Below are 20,620 nucleotides of genomic sequence, written 5' to 3'. Positions count from 1 at the left end.
TAGTCCCTTCCCCATTCCAATTAATAACTTGTAATTTTTCACCTATATCACCCATAATAAACACAGCATTTTTTTCTCTTTTACATAAAGTGTCTTAGTTTCTTTTCCCTCCACCTCTGTCTTCCAGACTAAGCTATATATAAGCAATACACCTATTAAAATTTATTCCAAAAAAGAGCAATCATAAAGCCATGAACTCTGTAGCCTTCCTTAAAATCTGGGAAAATATACAGTTTTAAAGGTAACAATTCATTTTACCCAACCTGCATATTTACATAGAGACAGATAGGAAATGGTAACTATAAAGATGTTAACTGTGGTTGTTGGGATTATAAAGGATTAGAAAATATTTTTGCTAACTTTTATTTTTAATTGGTCTGCAGTGTATACTGAGGATGTCATAAAGTCTGAAACAGATAAAACAAATAGTCTTTATGTTCATTCTTTACATATGGTTGCTACAAGTATGACAGTATGGGTGGGAAGGCCCAACCACAGGATTGAATGTATATTGTCGGCTTTCTCTATGCTCTGTATGTATGTATAGAAGAATTTAAATACAAAACCAGGTCATCACTGGGATGTAGAACGTTCTTACATGTACTACAAATATAAGTGGCTAATATCCTTTGAAAAATCGTCCTTGATGAATAATATAGAATGTTAATGTCTTCCTGACTTGTATACTTATAAGCTAGAATTTTGGTGCTATATTAGGAGCTTCTTCCTAATGTCTAGCCTGGCAAAAACATACTATGGTAGCTTCAGTAAAAAATGAAGAACATCTATTCACCATTATTTTCACTGGGATATACTTGCAAATGGTCAAGTGCCTCTCTCACAGGCTTCTCTTCCACTGTTCTTCCTGTTCATTGTTCACCATCGTACCTTCTCCAGTTTCTCCCTTTCACATGTCACTATGAGGCTCTAAACAGAATGCAGTGGCGTGATGGAGAAATGACCAGTGTGGAGCAAGGAGCATGCCTCCCAGATTGACTCCAGGGACCTCTGAAATACCAGATGCACAGTCCTTGCTGGCAGAGTATTTGCTACCACAGACACCCAGAAGGGTTCAAAGTGCCTGTTATCTTTATATTATGGGTCAATTTATATGAAATTTGTTCAATCACTAGATGGACCTTTTTTATTCATTCCAATAATGGAATTCATTTAAGTGTATGGTATGAAATTCCAAATATTCATATATTGCTTGTCTCAGTTTTGTCAAACAATTTCCAGAATAGTGTGCATTTCTTCAGTATTTCCTTTTTTTGTATTCTCCCCTTCTTGGGAATTTTGCTATGTGTTTTCTTGAACCACGTATGCTTCTCTTTTTCTTTCCCCCAAATCACCTTATATCCCTTTCTAACTGTTTCTTAATCTTTGTTTTACCATAATAATTTATTCTGCAGTCTTCCCTTAATTTTTTCTAACTTGCTTTATTTTCTCATATTCTTTTTTTGTCATAATGTCATCAGTAATTAACTTTGTGTGTCTGCAGTGTACACGACATCACATTTGCATTTGCTTCCCAGTTCTCTCCATCCCATTTTCTATGATGCATACACACATATTACTTGATATGTGGTTATAGTTCACCCTCTCCTTACCCACTGACTACATAATTACTTGTCCTTTCCCCAGGGAGCCTTACAAAGGAAGGAAGAGAGAAAGTCAGTGGCCTCTGTCACTCCTACATCTCATCTTGGTCACTGAATATGCTTTTAGAGTACGTCAGGCATTTCTCCATGGAGCTTTAGAATGTGTACTATGCTGATGTATTCCAAGTCCCTGAATACAAAGTAAAAGAATCTGGGAAAATACACCTAATATCCCCCAAACAAATGCTTTCCAAGCTCAGGGGACACTGACTGGGTAATTTTTCCCTTCTTCACTTTCTGCGTAAACTGACCTAATTAAATTCTCTGTCTACTCTCAAATCAGTTGGTCATATTCCTTCTCATGTATTGTTATAGCTACAGTTAATATTTCCTTTTTCCATGTTCTTATCTCCCCATCTAGATTGGAGGCCATTTATATTTCTTTGACTACACCTAGTTCATTAAGTGATTTTAGAAAGTGCTTAATTAAAAGGTACTGAATCAGAACATCTCATTTTAGAATAAGCCACGTAGAAGAACCTAAGAAACAACAATCTCTAGTACTTTGTATCCAGACTAAGAAAATGAATTCTTTTAAAAGTGAGATCTCAGGAATCTGCCTGTTTCCTTGACTTCACAGGTAGACTTAATTTTCAGAAGTATCCTTCCCTTTTCCCTTTAGCTGAGAGAGGATATATCCATCAAATGGAGATGTCATGGCTGTGCAAACACACCTGGGTTTACAGGATATGGGACTGTCACAGAGAGTGACCAGACAGGTATTTGTTGAGTCATCTGACAGTCTTCCACTCAAAGCACATGGATTTTCTGCTATCCCAACATGCTAAAAGGCTGTAAAAGAACTTAGAGGCCCTGAAAGAGCCCTAATAATTTTATATCAATCTCAGCTCACTAACTTGATGAGCACCCTGACCCTTCAACTCTCGTGGAATTTTTCCATTTTGTTTTCCACAGAACAGATTTTTATCTGGGAGAATATTTACTTCTCAGTATCCATTCTGTCTTGCCACCAATGGAAGGTGCCTTTAGATATACTGTCATGTGGGTTGTCCCTGATAAAAAAAAAAAAAAAAAAAAAAAAAAAGCATCACCCACCTCAAAGTAACTACCATTCCTGATTTGTACTCTGGAACACATCCATGGGGTTTCACAGATGACATCAAACTGGAACTGAGAGGGAGGCCCTCAGAGACGAATTGCCATTTAGAGTCAGCATGGTAAAATTACAAAAAGCAAAGTAGACTCACAAAGAACGCTGTTTCTGTTCTAGCTCTAGAGTAATTTCATGCTGGAACTTTAAGCAAGTTATTTCACCTCTTTAAGCCTCAGCTTCCTCATAAATAAAATCAATCAAGTGAGGTATAAGACTAAATTATGAGTATTGATTCTGCCAATTTTTAAATTTTATTCTTAGATTTTCTAAGTTAAACTCAGTAATCTCCCTGCACTTCCAGGAATCTATTCTAAGGAAATAACCCAACGTATAACCAAAAATTTATATACAAAGATATATTGCTTATAATTAGAAACCTGGAAAAGACTAAACATATGTTAGCAATAAGGGATAGTTAAATAAATTCTGATATATAAAAATATTAAAATGTTATGCAACAATTAAAAGGTATTTTCAAAGAATGTATAATACCATAGCGTGCTGATTTTACATCTCTTTCATTCAGTGAAAAGGCAATATTCAAAATTATTCTGATTTTTTTTTTTTTGAGATGGAGTTTTGCTCTTGTTTCCCAGGCTGGAGTGCAGCAGCATGATCTCAGCTCACTGCAACCTCTGTGTCCCGGTACAAGTGATTCTCCTGCCTCAGCCTCCCAAGTAGCTGGGATTACCGGCAATGCGCCACCATGCCCAGCTAATTTTGTATTTTTAGTAGAGAAGGGGTTTCTCCATGTTGTTCAGGCTGGTCTTGAACTCCTGACCTCAGGTGATCCACCCGCTTCGGCCTCCCAAAGTGCTGGGATTACAGGATGAGCAACTGCGCCGGGCCATGAAATTTTAACATATAAAGAAATACATCAAAATGTTGATCCTGGTTATTTCTGATAGTTGAATTATAAGTGCTTTTAATATTATTTCATAAATGTTTTCTGTATTTTTCAACTTCTCCACAATGGACATGTAACATTATCTTTTCATGAGAACATGGAAAGGTACAACTTTTTATTATTGAGTTTAAAAACCAACATATTTTTCACTAAGAATACATCCAGAATATAAGTATATAATTATGAATTTTAAAGACATGAAAAAATACAAAAACAGAGGCTTGAGAATAAATTTCCAAAAATGATATGGCAAAATGATTCAGAGTTCACAATAGGTTATCTGTAAGATATGGAGCCATCAATTTCATAGTGTTATTTAAAAACAGATATTTTCTGTCATGTGCTCACAGAAGAAAAACATAAAGAAATCCTTATTATTTATAGCCCCATTATTACAATTCAAAGGAAAAGTGCATGTTTGAAACATCTTAAGGGTAAAATAGAGTATCTTGATATTAAATTGTATAAATTGAGATGGCTTGCAACACACTTGTTCTTTCATAAGAAATTTTTATGAACAGAATAGATACTAATCCGACTAATATTTTTTAGGTCAGCTGCTCAAAGTGGCCCAAGAAACAATGTGCTTGCAAAAATTGTTCAGTAGATCACAGTCTTTTTTTTGATGCTGTCAATACACTTTCTTTTTTAATTTAAACCAGTGCCTTAACAATAAAGCACTTTATGGTGTGAAAAAATAAATAATAGTTCTTGAATATGATGTGAAAATTGCATTTTCAGAGTTTCAAGTTGTTTTGCTTGTTTTAATTTCATTAACACTGGCCGTCGGCGTTTTTTGTAGCCATGTTGTTTAATTTAAGCGAGTGACCTCTGAGCGCATGTTGTTACCTCAAGTTTGTGGGAAATTAGGTGCTCTCACATCTGAAGAGAGAGCAGTGAAGCATATAACCTTGAAGCTCCCTCCTCCTTCTATGGGACTAGGATTTGGCAAATTGACTTCCTGGGGAACCTTCTGAAACATCACCACCTATGTCTCAAAAACTGTTTCTAAGTGATTGAATTCTTCATATGAAATTAAGTGGGTCACAACAGCACAGGTTATGTTGCATATTTTGTTCACATGAGGGGGAAGTTTAATTTTAACATTTGCAAAACGTGGTTTAAAACTTTCTGAAACCAAATATACTAGCATCATATTCCCTAGGGGTTAAAAAATCAACAGTCACTTTAACATCTGACAAAGGATGTACCTTCTGTTTGCAATCAATCATATTAAATGCTCTAATAGCAGTGTACCTTAACTAGATCAATGATAGGCTCTTACATTTACAAAATGAAAAACAATGAGATACACATAATGGCCACATAACCAATCTGTAGGGGAAAAAAATGTACATGGTAAACACTCCTGATGAAATGAATGCAGGCAGTGAGAGAGTCTCTATTCAGCCAGCCACACATGAGAATAGGTATGAATTATTCAAATTGAGGTTCAAATTATTCAAATAGTCTCTCCTTCATCAACTGTTTTGAAGAGGATTAGGGAGTGCTAATTTTCCGGTGTAGCTGCTCCCTGCCTTTTTGCCTGGTCGGCCTCACACATTTTATAGGATTGGATCATCATGAGTCACCACACTGAAGGATTTTTTCAAGGTTGGAGCAGTGCCAAAGCTATTTTAATCATCCCAACTGATTTGTTGTAGGGCTTTTCTTTCTTTCTTACTTTTTAATGATAGAAAAATCTTGCAATGTGCAACATTCACTTTATTCTTTCTGGTAACTTCCTGCAATGAAAAAAAAATTGTTTTTTTCTACCACAGGCTTTTTTAACCCCTGGCTGCTTCTTTGTACCATATTCTTCAAAGAGATTTTAATGCTGATTTTCCTATGCCATTGGTTTTGGTGTCAGGTAATTTCCTGAATTTGATGACTATGGAGAGAAGCAGCTAAAAGTCTACACTGGTGAGCAGTTTACAGTACTTGTTAGAGATCAAGGTGACCTTGTAAAGGCTGCTGTTGACACAATATTGGTTAATTACTAAAAATGTAATCTATGTATGTAATTTATATTTTAAAGACCTTTATGATGAAGATTCTTTACACTTCATCTTAATTTGAGAAAGTATCATTAACAAATAACATATAGACCACTTTTTAAGAATCCAAAATGAATACCACAATGAACTGCTTTACTTGTGTTTTGCTTCCATATTTAAAGATGAAAAAAATTAACTACCATGTTTAACGTTCTTCCCACAGCCCATTTCATACTAGAAATATGCATAACCTTTTGACTGATCGGTTGCTCCTAGCTGGATGCAAGGAGCAAACAGGTTGGAGCAAACAGCCCTTGCTCTTTGCCTGAAAAGGTCTCTATATTTATGCTGTGGTGTTATGTAAATCTATGTTAGGAAACATAGGATTGTTAATGCGTATCTTGTTGAAAATGACACTTTATTCAGCAAAGGGAAGTCACATGCCAGTCAGCTTTCTCATGGTCCCTCTTGTTCAAAAATCACATATTTACTAAATAATACTAGCCAGAATTTATTGAGTATTTAGTATTCTTCAATGCTTGGTGCTTTCCTTGGACTATCTCATTTAATCCATTTTCATTCCTCGTTAAAGTAGGAATTTTACAGAAGAGTAAACTGAGGGTTAGAGAGGTTAAGTAACCTGTCCAAGATCACAAAAGGAGTATGGGCGAGAGCCAGATTTCAAATCCGCATCTGCTTGATTCCACAGTTGCTCTTCTTAAGAGCTCCTCTGCCTTGCCTCACTTTGTGATGTGATGTACTAAGAAAAATTCTGTGCAGATCTCTCAAGGGTTTAAGCACAGCGAGACATGCTGTGAAGACAGTCCTGGAGGAGGTGAGGGAAAGCTTTCAGATGCCATCTTTATCCATTGAAGAAGTAGCCCTACCTACTGCCAAGTCTTTTGATGGTTACTTGGTAGAGAAAGATGAGTAAGACAATGTTCCCCTTCCTTGGGGAGTCCATCTCTAAAGAGAGAAGATAGATATGCAAACAAATTATTGTGAAATATGAGCTAAGTTTGGGAAATAAGGAAGGTTGTGCAAGAGCAGAGTGATAATGCAAGGCCTGAGGGATGAAGCAGCCAACCCTGGAGGACTGGGGCACCCATTGGCTGGTGAATGTATCATGGTGGGAGGAAGGATCGTGCTGACATGCTGGCATGCGCGGAAGTTCCAGTCACCTGGGACTCCCTCAGCCTTTCCCTAAAGGACTGGTAATGCACTGAAGGTGATTCCTTAAATCCTAACTACATAGCCATTGGTTTGGGGAGTCCCAGGATTGCTCAGAGTTCATATTGTTTCAAATCCAAGACCGTTGCTCTTAATATAGAGCACCCCCCCGCCCCCCACCGAAATATAGCCTGGTCGATTCCAACAGGCTGTGTTGCCTGCTTTAAATTTAAATGATAAATTTTAAAAGAACTGAAGTCTGTTTAAATAACAGTTAAACACAGGGTTTTGATGAAAAGAAAATGAAGAATTTTACCTCCCACATCTAAGCTGTGATTAGAAGTTTGCTCTAGAAAAAAAGCACTTTGAAACTAGCCCTTCATATACTGATGTAGTGTTTTCAGCATCTGTGTTTACTGAATACGTTACTGCATTTTTTAATGTTTTTTAAAGGAGCTCTGGGATTATTGCTGCATTTCCTATCGAGTTAGTAACTGACATTTAAAAATATTTAGTTGGCTGATGTAGTAGTAGATAATGCTCAGTATTTCAAAAGATTAGTGGTGACTTAAAATGCATAGAGTTATTTCATTAGTTAGTTGGGAAACCTTTTATTCTTATACTTCTGTTATTTTTTTCTTGTTCATGAAGTTGAGTCAGCAAGAGAAGCATATTCAAATTAGACTTGTCATACAGAAAAAAAAATCTGACTTTGTCAGGGTGGGTGGAGGGAAGAAAAGCAACTTTTTGTCAGTCTTTTGTATTTCAGCAGCTGGATTCATTGCTACCATGGTAACGGACCACATGATGAGGTGTATTAGATTGCTGTGTGTTGAGCACAAGGGGAAGAATGAACACAGCTTTTTATTGAAGTTAAAGGTTACTTTGGAGTTTCTTCTCTGGAAATGTGTAAGGTCAAATACTATAGTTTCCAGCTTATGTAGTACTTCAGAGGAAGAATTAGGGGCATATTGGTGCATTTAACTACAAAACCAGGTAAGGTACAATTGAATCTATGAAACTGAACTCTCTGACTTCTGTCGCAGTGGCATAACTTGCTGGGTGGAATTTCACTGTCGCCCCCACACCCACCCCCACATAGGCACCCGATATATTTCTCCTGCCCACCTCCCCAGCTCGTCCACCTCCGGTTTCAGCTGTTTTTAATTTGAAAGTCTAAGATGTTGTGAAATGTTATAGTTTTGTGGTAGTGTGTGTGTGGGGAGGGAGTGTGTGTGTGTGTGTAAGTCAAAGAAAGAAAACTGCAAAGGAAGTAATAAGAATACAATAACTGGTATCTTCAAATCAATGTAGACCTGAACAAAGTGTTTTCTTGTTTTGTTTTTTGAAAATGGTCCGCTTTTCTTAGCGGACACCTTATTAGTGGCATTCGTCCAAAGCTACTTGTCTCTTCTACTAAATTAATCAGTAGGACCAACTTTTCCAGCATGTTATTTAGTGTGCTTATTGTATGTGAGCTTTTGTTTTTCTTCCTTTCATCATATTATTGCCAGCCTCATCTAACATGTATAGTCCGGTTTTATCTATATTTTTAAAAACATCTATTATTTCTATTAGCATTCTAATCTTTTAGGCATTGTGGCTGTATGTATGTTACAGGGTTTAAAAATAGAAGTAAATACAACATGGGCGAGTGTAAAATGAACTCTTTTGCTTAGAGGCTGGTAGAGACTGAATGTAAACAATTCAATGTGGCTGTGTGGAGCATCAGTTCCCAGAGCGCAGACGCCTTCTCATGCATTGTTTACGTATCACCCTGGCAGCTTGTTTCAAAATGGGAGGCGTTGGTACGCACAGAGCAAGTTAAAAGAGAACAATTTCTTTAATAATAACTTATTTCGATTACTTGTTCATAGTCTCTACTGATGTTTGATGTTTGACTTCCTCATAAGATATTAGGATTTACTCTAATTATAGCCAGGGGTTTACTTATGCAACTTCTTTCCTTCCTCTTAGAACAAAGTTGTCTTAGCAGCTTTTAGAAATAAAACCTAACTAAATAGTAGCAAAGCCCTACTGTTATTCTAGTATATTGACTACCCACCTGAAAAAGTGCCGATATAGGAAAATCTTTTTGAAAAATACTTTCTTAGTGAACTAAAATCAATTATATGCCCTTAATTGGCACTAATTAGGATAAAAGCCAATAAATGATCCCAAGTTTGTTCATACAGCATGCTTTCTTAGAAAAAGAAAACTTAGATTTTATTAAATGTATTTATGCTCTGTGATTTTCATTGCTATTTCCTTAGTCTCTCGAGTTTCCATGTGTCCAAGCCATTTTCTAAGTTTAAGCAAGGAGTTATCATTTTTCAAAAAACTTATTTGCCATGATTTCAAATAAAAACTGTTTCCATGATGACCAATATCAAAAGCATTATAATAGCACCTAACATTGTAAATGCTCATGCTTGTATCTGAATTTATTCTTTTCTTTTTTCCTTTGTGGTTGGAGTACAAATGAGCTATGACCATATAGCTTTCATAAGCATAAGTTGTTATTACTAGAGAATAGGGAGTTTCTAAAACTTAGTGAAAGATGGTACCTGGCAAACTATTTTAAAGTATGAAATTATTGAAACTGACAATATCTGAGGTAGAAAGTGTTATGTTTTATTAAAAGAAAAATAAAAGAGGGAAAGAAGAAGTAAGACAGAGACACACAGAGAGAAAAAAAGAAATGAAAAGATAGACAAAAGGTAAAGATAAAAGTGTAAATGATCTCTTACCCAAGCGTTTTTCTTTCCCACCAGTACTGGAAAGGGTTAAATCTATATATGTCAGAGAAGAGAGTAGTATGGATAAGGGAAATTACTAAAATTAAATTTTTATTTCACTATTCCATGTTTAAAATACATGATAAAGTATAGATAGTTCCTTTCTATTAATTAAAATGAAAAAAATTTCTATAGTGAGTTTGTCTCAGTCTTTGTAGTTATGGGCTACCAGCCAGCTTAGATATTAGAGCTACAAGTGTGTAAAAACCAATATGTGCCCAAATTTCTGTGATTTTTATTCGTCTGACATTAGGCCAAATGTACACAAAAACTTCTGAAGTAATTTCAACTGAGAGATCACGAGATGGAAGATTCTTTTAGAGTTGTTCTGGTATTTACATTCTTAAGAAGCAAAATTGACTTTTGATGTACTTGCTTTAAACTGTAAATTTTGTCAAGATGTTTTAATTGCACAATGTTTGTTTCAACTCTTGTTTAAATTATGCTTTCTTGTTAATTTTGAATGATTTGTAGTGTTTGCTAACATTTAGCTTTAATCTCTAGAGCTGCCTAGAGTCATAGACCAATAGATAATTATCTGCAAACATTTACCTCTACTAAGGCGATAGATATTTAACAGTTTTCTAACACGTTAAAAAAGAACCATATTGAGTAAAACAGTATATAGCCTCTTCTAAAAAATTAATGATATTTAAACTCCAGGAAAATATTTCTAAAATTGATGAAGATCGAGCCAATGAATGATGACTCGATATCATCTAGATACTCCATTTTTAGGAGTTAGTTTTTAACCTATGATTTTATTAAGGTGAATTTTATTATTGACCACTATGTAATTTTTGATATGAAAAGAATTGGACTTTTTTTTTTTTAGAATTCTAAGACTTTTCAAATGAAAATGAAAGTAATGGTACCATGATCATGATGATAATGATAATGACAATAGTAATTAATTTGGAGAATAAGATAGACTTAGAAAGCTCTTGCCTCTTTGTGTAGTAAAAGGCCACTGTTCTTAGAAGGAAAGTGGAAATTACTAATGGGTAGTATGATTCTCAGAAATCAACCCTCAAATTTAATTAATTCTATTAATAGCATTTATAAGTCACTAGGAATAGAGGTGCTTGGTATGTTATTATCAGACTTTATTATAAAATATGTTGGCTTTGTTCAATAAGCAATAGAGGCTGTCATCAAAAATGATTAAACTTATCAAGAATTGTACAATGTGTGGGTCGGTATCTGACAGGAAAAATGTAAACTCATTTCTAGGAAAGAAGAATTCATTGTATTTTTAGTATATAAAGGGGCAATCAACTGGTCTTCACTTCATGGTATTATTAGCTGGATACTTTAGAGTGGTATTATTATAATAATTCCCCACTCTCAAACACACATATTTTGAAATGTTCAGTAGACACCATTTCAATATTTTAATTGTTTTTAAATTTTAAATTATTTATTTTAAATAAACAACAATAGTTTATATCTGAAACCTGTTAATTTTGATTAGTTTGGTGGAACATTTATTCAGAAAAATTACTTAACTCTGCACACCCCTAACATGAAAGAAAAAACTGGATGGGTTGGCAATTCCAGTACAAAATGTGGATCCATGAAAGCAGTGAAAGAAAATATAGAATTTACGATAGAAAAGGATGACCTCGAAGACAAAAATCATAAAGGAATGGTAATATGAAACCTTATTCCTTCTAGAATATGTTACATACAAAATTAAAAAGATAAATAGCAAATTAGAAGCAATATTTGCAACATATATGAAAGAGAAAAAGTGAATATCCATGTTATGTAATGAGGTCTCATAAATCTGTAAGAAAAAGCACTTCCCTTGTTATTTTAAAAATAGCTACAAATTAAACAAATGCCATTTTAATAATTAGCAACTATTTTTTAAAGGGGAAAGCAAAAGGAGGAAGGGGGAGATAATGTCTGGTTTAGGAAAAGTCTGGAAAATGGGAACACATATACACTGCTATATGTATATGTATAGTATATTCTCCATATACATATGGCAGTGTACCCTGGGTGCGGGTTGGGGGTTGATCAGGCTGGCAATGTGTAGCAAAGTCTTTAAAAATTTCATATCCTTGGCCCCTACAGTTCTACTATGAGGAATATGTCCTAACAAAATAAACAGTCAAACATATTTACATGGTTTTTCATTGTTGTCATATTTATAAGTATAAACAATGGCAGTCTGAAAAAGAAAATCCAAAAAATGTGAAAAACACATGAGCTCATAGTTCCTCTCTAGAAGCTATAAAGCTGTACAAAGTCAGCCAGCCATCTTGGCTCACACCTGTAATCCCAGCACTTTGGGAAGCCAAGGCGGGTGGATCGCCTGAGATCAGGAGTTTGAGACCAGCCTGGCCAACATAGTAAAACCCCTTCTGTACTAAAAATACAAAAAATTAGCTGGGCATGGTGGCAGGCACCTGTAATCCCAGCTACTTGGGAGGCCGAGGCAGGAGAATCACTTGAACCCGGGAGGCGGAGGTTGCAGTGAGCTGAGATTGCGTCATTGCACTCTGGCCTGGGCAACAAGAGCGAAACTCCATCTCAACTAAAAAAAAAAATCCTGCAAGAAGTCATAGACATGGCTATAGGCTATATGCTGGTCTAACTGTTGACTTCCCAACTCTTTAGATGGAACATGTATAGGCAACATGGTGTAGAAAAAGAGTCTTGGCTTAAGAATTGGAATGCCTGAATCACGATACTAACTAGCAGAGTTAATATAAGTATGCACATTTATGAAATTATTAAAATAATAATGTTAAAGAGTAGAAAAGTCTTGAGTCCCTTCACCCACCTATATGTGTTTGTCTTCACCACCGATTTGCAAATAAGAAGTCTCATATCAAGTGGGAGGTGTGCGTTTTTATAATTTCACTGAAATGCAATACCAAATGGTAAAATCTGGAATGCCTTGACTGTGAGAGAAAATAACAAAATATTTTAAATGCATATACATTCCAATTATTATTTTTTGAAATTTATTCTAAAGAACTTTCTACTCATATAAGGATGGGCAGAGGATAACTGGGCTTGAATAACTGGGCCATACCGACGTTTAGGTGTGGTGGAGAGGCAGAGCTCCAGAGCAGTGCTGTTCAAAATTCTGTGATGCTAGAAATGCTCTCTATCTGCATAGTCCAATATAGAAACTACTACTATATGTGGCTACATATGGCTATTAAGCACTTGAAAGGTAGCTAGTGCAACTGATGAAACAGATTTCAAATTGTATTTAATGCTAAGTAATTGAAATAGCCATGTGTGTCTAGTGCTATCTTATTAGACAGTGACACTCTAGAGTTAAGCACAACAAATAGGGTATTTTATGTAATGTCGGAGGTTAATTTCAAGCACCTCTGATAAATTAGGATGATATACATAGGACAAGAAAGTGAGTATTCTTTGTGAAATTTCCCTTTTCTCTACAGAAATACAGATCAATGAAATCCTTTGATTCTAGTGACTGCAAGTCCACGATTTTCCAGAGAAGTGTTGGTCTCAAGTAGTCTGTAGTTTTGTTTGCTAAAGAATTTTAATGCTCATTTTCTCATTTATTTTTTTTAAATCCTTATATTGAATATATTTGTGTTGGACACTGACATTGAAAAGATAGTAGTAGTGCAGAGTTCCTTGATTCAGGAAATCCTTGGAATATCCTTAGGAGTAAATGGTGCAGAGCAGAGATTACAGAGGAGGGGAGAGAAAATGCTGTGTGGAGAAGGAAGTACTAAGATAAACCTTAAAGAAATAGCCAGCGTTCAATAGGAGGCTGGGGAAAGGAGGATCTTGAGAAACAGAACAGTGTGGAAAAACCAGGGAGAGATGAGAATCAGAAATGTCTGGAAATGTAATAATGGCAGCAGCACAGAAAATAGACTAATGTGTAGACAGAAATGAGTCCAGAAGTTAATGTTACAATTCAGGACAAGAATGAGGGAGGTTCTGAGCTAAGGGGATGAAAGTAGAATTTAAAAACAGTAGACTTGAGAGGTATTTTGTCTGTTGTTTCCTCTTTACAATGAGTCAGGAAGAGAACATCTGATTTATCTTTTAAGCCCGCTTAAAAATTATCAATTTGCATACAATGCTAGAGCAAGGTTTTTGTGGCCAAGGAAACTGAGTATATCTTACAGTATGCAAGTTTTTCAAACAGGACCAACTTACATAAATCATCCTCTTGGAAGCAGGTACAACTACATCATCTATGTAGTCGAAATGTATGGCACATGACAATATTGTTTAGGGATGAATGTAACTGAGGTAGATGGAAACTTAATATTTATGAGACTTCCTCTTTCGTTAAAATCTTAACATTCTTTGATTTTGACAAATGGTGTTTTTATTTCTTCCAAAAATACAAGAATTTTAAAAGTATATAGTTAGGCACCATTTAGAAAGGTCAAAAAAGCAATCTTCTAGTTGAATTTATGATTTGGGTACATTATTATTCTCCAGTCTTTACCCTATTTTCATGGATTTTTTTTCTCTTGGCAGTATATCCAGGTTCATTTAAGGTTGAAAGACCATAGAAGCTGTTATTCCAGCATCAAAGTCCCCACTGTTTTCCAGTAAGAAGTTAGGTTTGATTTCTTCCAAAGCCTTATGATCACTGCAGTCAAAAAAAGAAGGGTGGAAAAATGCAGAAAATGGTGGAAGAGGTGGAGTATGGTCTTAGTCATAAAGAACTGAAAGGAGAAAAGTATTAATGAAGAGTGTGGGCATTAGTCTGACTGTAAGGAGGACTTTGGCAGTAACTACAAGCCAGAGTGAGTGAGGAAAGAATAGCAGCCATTTGGGCAATGTGCTGACCATGTAGTTAGTTTCCATGTGTGGCGTGATGGTAGGAAACCCAAACATACAGCAGAACAGAGAGGAGCACATCATGTGAGAGCTCCATGAGTTCTCGGATTGAATAAAATAGAAGACTTTCTAAGTGCCAGATACTGTTATAAGTACTCTTTGTTTAACCTATTTAAGGTAATTACCCTTTTTATTCGGAGAAAAGTCATAGCACATGGAAATCACTGAAGAAATACAAGTAGTGGTGGGATGCAGTGGCTCACGTCTGTAATCCCAGTACTTTTGGGAGGCAGAGGTGGGTGAATCACCTGAGGTCAAGAGTTCAAGACCAGTCTGGCGCCAACATGGCGAAACCCCGTCTCTACTAAAAATACAAAAACAAAACAAACAAAACCTAGCCAGGCATGGTGGCATCAGTCTGAAGTCCCAGCTACTCAGGAGGCTGAGGCAGGAAAATCGCTTGAACCAGGGAGGTGAAGGTTGCAGTGACTCGATATCATGCCACTGCACTCCAGCCTGGGCAACAGAGTGAGACTCCGTCTCAAAAAAAAAAAAAAACATAAGTAGTTATTATCTCTCCATTAATCCTCACAACAACCCCATGAGCAGGGTACTTTTACCATCTTTATTATACAGATGAGGAAATTAAGGCCCGAGAGGTTAAGTAATCCCCCAAAGAGCATACAGTTAATCAGAGAGAGCGCTACATTTAATGAGCTCAACTAATACACCATCCTGCCTACTCTTAATCTATGTTAATTTTATAATGTGTGCAGAGATGATACTTGTAACGTGCTCACAAAGTGCCTGACATATAGTAAACCTGCAAAAGTGTTAGCAATTATCATTATGTAATAAGATTTAGAAGACTTTCCGGTATTTATGTCATTCTACACCGACACTGCTCAGAAATAGTAACAAGATTTTTAGGGCAGCTCTGGATTTTTCTTATGTAAAGTGTGAAGAAAGCTTTGTTTGGGAGCATGCCCTTATAAATTGGATAAACTTTTCTTCTACCCAAATACTATCAATCAGTTTGACTGGCACAGTTGAAGTTTTTACCTCAAAGAATGGGCCTCATTGAAATGTTCTATATACTCATCTACATGGCTCTGACCTTCTAACAGAGAATGACTGCTGCTAATGGTACTAATGAGAGCAAATGAAATTCCCTTCCAAGCTTAGTATTTGAATAATATGTCAATTTGTTCATTGCCGTCTTACTAGGAATTAAATGCCCTGACATTTTTATAACCTAAGGGAGCTAGTGCAAGTTTGGCAGCCGGAAAAGGTAATCAGGCCAGAGGCTGGCCAAGGCATAGTCATGAGGGGATGGAAGGGTAACAAAGTCAAAGTCAAGCAGGTGGATCCAGGCGGAACCCAACCAGACTCTAGAACAAAGTTAGGTTCAGAGTTGGATTCTTATCTCCTTTCCCTATAATGTGGACTGGTAGGGGTGGGTTGGTTTTCATCCTCTGTACAAAAAGAATTTTATGGAAAATTGGCTAGCTCTGAAATCTAACTGAAATAAGAAAGTCAATAAAAGCAGAATTAAAGATACTTAAACATTATAGATACAGGCAATGCAAGAACAATGCCTCTGTTGTACTGGATTTCCAGCAGGGAATAATGCTGTTTGGGTTAAGACACAGGTGAGGCAGAGGAGCTTTGAGGATACCATGGCTCAGGAAGGAAGAAATGTGAGAAAGCTAGAGAGGTACAGGAGACTGCAGAGGAGAAGGGAAAGGCAAAATCTGGATTCTGAGTAATCAGAAGTTGTCGTCTACTTTGTTGACTCCTATAGTTCCCTTTGTCTTCATCTGTGAATTGCACTGGGCAAGTGTGCCAGGCCGACCACCCAATAAGAGGACAAGGAAGAGAGAGTGGAAGGATCAGCAGAACTGTCACCACTCTGCGTCTGGGGTGTGGGAGCTGGGGATGCGGGGTGGGGAATCTCTCTCTAGAGGTTTGTTCTCTGCTATGCTACTCCCATCTGTGACAGCTTTTTCTCCATGAGCTTAAATGATGATGGTTTTCTTCCAACTATTAGGGAATATGTTGATAGTGTTAGTGATTCATAGAGTCTCTGAAATAATCTCTGCAAATGTTGTGTGTAGTTGATTATCTGGAGAAGTAACCAGCTTTTATCAACCATAATAACTAAATTTGTATGGTGATTTACTGTTTGCAAAATATTCAATTATGTTATATTTGAATCTCCCACAATCCTAGGAGGTAGATGACAGCATCAATTCCTTTATAAGGATGAAGGAAATCAAGCTCAATTACTTTACTAGAGGCACTGGGTTTGATAGCAAAGCACAAATTTTAATTTACTCGTTTACTGATGCATGCTGCTTCATTCAACACCTTTTCACCTTTAAAAGTAAAAATTGTCTCAGTGATAGCTATTTACCTTTAGAAAATTGCTATTACAAATTAAGAACTCTTAAATTTACTCAGATTGTTCAGATTAAATCCTCCCTTTAAACATACTTTCAAGGTAGTTTATGTACACAGTAGGTATTTAATAAGTGTTAACTGCTTGATTATTGTCTCTTTGTACTCCTCCAAAGTAATCATTCTAATTCTTACACGTTGAATTAAAAGGTTGTTTATTTGGAGTAGAAAGGAATACTCTGCAATTACAATTCCTAACATGGGAAACTAATTAAAAAAAAAAAAAACCTGACGCAGCTCTTTTTAACTTAAGAAAATTATCTAACCTCTAACATATAAATGAGTAGCCTTAAAATAACTGGACAAAGCCAGAAGGCGACAAGGCAGACATCTTATACTTAGGCAAAACCAATCAAAGGAAATTATCATGAGCCCCAAAACTACTCTACTTCTCATATCCATGCAACACCCAAACAATATACGATTTTATCTTGCCTATGAAATTCCCAAGTATATTCCTAGGTATGTGTTTGTCTTTGTATCACACACTGTCTGTATTCTTTAAAACCTTCCCTTACCCGACATTGCCCTTGAATGTAGCTATTTTCCTTGCCTATTGGAGACATCAAAAATGCTCCTCCCCTGGCTAATTCTCTGTGGGAACCAGTGATTAAAGTCTGGGCAGGAGAAAAGAAGGCGGGGCATATGATTGTCAGTAATAGGGTTTTCCGGTTTGGCTAAAGTGAAGCTCCTTACTTCAGCTAGTATTGGAGCTATTTGGGCTCCCCTTTCCTTATACTCCTTCCTAAAATGTTAAAACACAAAAATCCAAATTACAACATTTATTACCTTTCTCATTTAAAATTGTATTAAAATAATCCTTTGGGTTTAAATATTCTCTTCTGATAGTAATGCTAAGATCTGAGATTCTTTTGATTAGGGTTAAGGCTAGGCAGGAAAGGAATATTAAAGAAGAATGTCACTTACCAACTATTAAATATACTATAAGCTATAATCACAATTAAGTTGAACTATAATTTAAAAGGGTGTTAATACAGACAAACCCTGGAGTATAAACAAATACTTGCATAGGTATCAATATATGCTAGAGGAGGTTGTGCATAGCAACAGGACAGATTATTATTATTATGCAGTAAAATACTATTGGGAAGGAAAATATTTTCATTCATACTACAAAATGAATTCCAGGTAGAGTTAAATGCTTACAATAAATCAAATTATAAGGATTAATAGAAAATATACAGGGATTTTAAAAGAGCTTTAATGAACTAAACAATTTAAATTGTACAAATTAATAGGTTTTGACATACACACACACACACACACACACACACACACACACCCTAAGCCATCTTTAGAATCAAGATAGTGAACATATCCATCATCACCAAAAATTTCCTCAAGCTCCTTGGTAATGACTCCCACCTGTCCCTCCCCCATCCCAAGCAACCACAAATGAATTTCCAGTCACTATAGATTAGTTTGCATTTTCTAGAGTTTATGTACATACTTTTTTGGTCCGGTTTCTTTCACTCAGTATATTTATTTTGTGACTCATCCACGTTGTGTGTATCAACAATATGTTCATCTTTATTTATTTATTGTTTATCCATTCATCTTTGATGAACATTGAGGTTCTTTCTGGTTTTTGACTATTACAAATAAAACCACTATGAACATTCACGTGAAAATCTTTAAACAGATACATATTTGCTTTCCTTTTGAGTAAATGCCTATGGGAATTTTAAATGATCCATGAAAGAAAAAGGACTTTATAAATACAAGGATTAAAAGTTCACCATGGAAAATATTATATTTGACAACATTAACATTTTAAATTACTGCAACTCAAAAAAAAAAAAAATGTTCTTAACCAAACTTCAGGTTAAATGATAGTCAGAGAAACTATATAATAGCTAACAATGATAATAACTTGCCGTAAGCAAAGCATCGGCAGCTCTGTCTTATCTATCAGTTGATCTTCACAACAGTCCTGAAAGGTTAAACACTATAGTGCCACATCCTGTGTACTTAACCACTGCTCAGTGCTGCCCCCCTGTGTGGAGAAGGAGTATATATTATATATAGACGGTATATTTGTCAAAAAAAGTTCAATATCCAATCGTAGGAAATTATGGGAAACATAATAGAAATAATTTATATATTGTATATCTCTGAAATACATGTGTGAGATGATATGTCGATAACCTAAATATAATTTGTGCAAAATATGTAGGAGAATACAAAGGCAATAAAATGGGCAAGGGACATAAGATGTTCACAACTAAAAAAAGTAAAAATAGGGCCGGGCGCTGTGGCTCAGGCCTGTAATCCTAGCAGTTTGGGAGACCGAGGCAGATAGATCACTTGATGTCAGGAGTTCGAGACCAGCCTGGCCAACATAGCAAAACCCCGTCTCTACGAAAAACACAAAAATTAGGCGCGTGGTGGCGGGTGCCTGTAATCCCAGCTACTCAAGAGGCTGAGACAGGAGAATTGCTTGAACCCGGGGGGAGGAGGTTGCAGTGAGCCGAGATCGTGCCACTCCATTCCAGCCTGGGCAACAAGAGTGAGACTCTGTCTCAAAAAAAAAGAAAAGAAAAGAAAGAAAGGAAAAAAAAATTAGATGAACAATATTAAACTTTATTCTTAGTCAAATACATTAAAAATAAAATCAAACTGTGACACCTATCAAATGAATGAATATTTTTAGATATGCCATTATTGGTTTTTATTGCTTTATTTTAATAGTGGTAATATGTAATGTTAGTGAAGTTGAAAGCCATTCTCACACTTTATTGGTGGTGAAATATAAATTAATACAATCATTCTGGAAAGCAATTTGGCATATCAGTATGTATAAATGACTTGACAATAATTATGCCCTTTGATAAAAGATTTTATTTTTGAAATCAACTGAAGCAATAACCTTAAATGGATATAAAGAGTTATGTACAGAATGTCTTTTATAGTGTGACATAATGTCTTATAAGAGGAAAATGAATAGCTAAAGTCATTTCATAGCCAAAAATCCTGTGCACCTACTAAAGAGGTCTTTACTAAGCATTATCATAAACTATTGGTAGAAGTGAGAATTACTACAAATTTATTGAAGAGCAGTGTGATAATTTTTAATTTTTTTTAATTTATAAAGAAAATAGGTTTATTTGGCTCACAGTTCTGCAGGTTATACACAAAGCATAATGCCAGCATCTGCTCCTGGCAGGGGCCTCAGGAAGCTTGTAATCATGGTGCAAAGTGAAAAGGAAATAGCATGTCACATGGCAAGAGAGGGGAGAGGTGGCAGCTCTTGGTATGAATTGATACAGTGAGAATTCTCTCATTACAGTGAAGACAACACCACGCCATTCATGAAAGATCTATCCCTAAACACTTCCCACTAGGCCCACCTCCAACATTGGAGATCACATTTTAGCATGAGATTTAGAGGAGCCAGATCTTCGGCAAAAAGAACAAAGCTGGAGGCATCACGCTACCTGACTTCAAACTATACTACTAGGCTACAGTAACCAAAACAGCATGGTACTGGTACCAAATCAGATATATAGATCAATGGAACAGAACAGAGGCCTCAGAAATAACACCACACATCTGCAACCATCTGATCTTTGACAAACCTGACAAAAACAAGCAATGGGGAAAGGATTCCCTATTTAATAAGTGGTGTTGGGAAAACTGGCTAGCCATATGCAGAAAACTGAAATTGGATCCCTTCTTTACACCTTATACAA

The 20,620-nt window shown here is 35.9% G+C and overlaps 1 protein-coding gene across 26 annotated transcripts in view; it reads left to right on the top strand.

Moving 5' to 3' along the window:
- Positions 1-20,620, top strand: part of DTNA (dystrobrevin alpha) — a 403,482-nt gene that overhangs the window by 218,619 nt on the left and 164,243 nt on the right. The window contains exon 1 of one of the 26 annotated variants that reach the window (XM_050767219.1): positions 7,503-7,845. The exons of 20 other annotated variants lie outside the window; for them this stretch is intronic. The gene's annotated coding sequence lies outside the window, so the exon portion shown is untranslated. Of the gene's footprint in view, positions 1-7,502; positions 7,846-20,620 lie in introns of those variants that run through there. 5 more of the 26 variants (XM_050767225.1, XM_050767228.1, XM_050767232.1 and 2 more) reach the window with 5 other exon arrangements.

Source organism: Macaca thibetana, chromosome 18 (assembly GCF_024542745.1).
Source record: "Macaca thibetana thibetana isolate TM-01 chromosome 18, ASM2454274v1, whole genome shotgun sequence".
In the NCBI taxonomy this organism is placed as follows: Eukaryota; Metazoa; Chordata; class Mammalia; order Primates; family Cercopithecidae; genus Macaca; species Macaca thibetana.
Note: the sequence above shows the minus strand (reverse complement) of the source record. Positions and strands in the feature narration are given on the sequence as shown.